The following is a 1,092-nucleotide window of genomic DNA, read 5'->3' as shown; positions in this document are numbered from 1 at the left end:
GGTAAGAGGGGACTGCTGGAAGTGGGCCTGGCGACCATCCTGCTGGTGCGTCCAGAGCTATACCTTGGCTACTGCTGCTACTGCCAGAGCTGTCCTTCCTCCTTACTTGCCCAAACCCGGGGAGGCTGTCTGGCAGGGAGCTGGAGCTCCGACACTGGTAGGTCTGTGGCTCCGCCGCCTGTCCTATTTGGTTCTTTATTCACCATTCCAGAAGCAATACTGATCCACTAAGGAATTTCACTTACCTAGATTTTGCTATAGGATTCAGGCACTTGCCAGAGAGAGAAAGTAAAAAATCCTCCCCCTCTCACTCCCAGGGAGGGATGGCCTGCCTCAGTCCCTTCTCCTCTATTATCCTCATGAGATTCTGGGTATTCATGCATACACACCTGGTGTGCTTTCAAGTCTCTGGGTACAGGACTTGAACAGTGCTGTCAGCCATATGGGATCCAACTGCTTTAACCACCATACCACCTGGTTGATTCCTTTTTTTTTTTTAAGAATTATTTTATTTAACTTTATTTATTTGTTTATTTATTTTTTGATCAGAGAGCACAGAGCAGGAGAGAGAGAATGGAAAAATGAGAAAGCAAGCTGCCAGGTCCAGGACTCAAACCACAGTTGGCCATGTGGGAGTCCAACATTCTTAATGACCATGTCCCATGTCGGCCCTAACTCAATTTTTTTTACCTACTCAGGAAACATCATGATTTGTTTAAATAATGAATTTCAGTTGGAAGAATCTATGTTTTCCTATAACCTATGTTTTCCTGTAACCTATAGTAACACATAAAAAAATGAATTATAAAAAATTCTGTGTATATAGAAAATCGTTTTCTTAAAAAATGGAAGGGATAATTTTCATAGATCTTTCTGTAATTTATTTTATGAGTAATATAATAGGATTTTTTTGTTGTTACTAAATTCTCATAAAGGCTTTTAATTATGATCCTCAGAGATTTGAGTTTGAAATAGTTTGCTAGGTAGTGGCATTTTATATTGCCATTTCATTTTTCTATTTGTTTCAAGTTAAATATATATGTGTGTTGGGACCAGCAGTTACCATAATGGCTATGTCGCTGGACTCCCATG

The sequence above is a fragment of the Tupaia chinensis genome, unplaced genomic scaffold (assembly GCF_000334495.1).
Source record: "Tupaia chinensis unplaced genomic scaffold, TupChi_1.0 Scaffold000093_1, whole genome shotgun sequence".
In the NCBI taxonomy this organism is placed as follows: Eukaryota; Metazoa; Chordata; class Mammalia; order Scandentia; family Tupaiidae; genus Tupaia; species Tupaia belangeri.
This window is presented reverse-complemented; position numbering follows the sequence as displayed.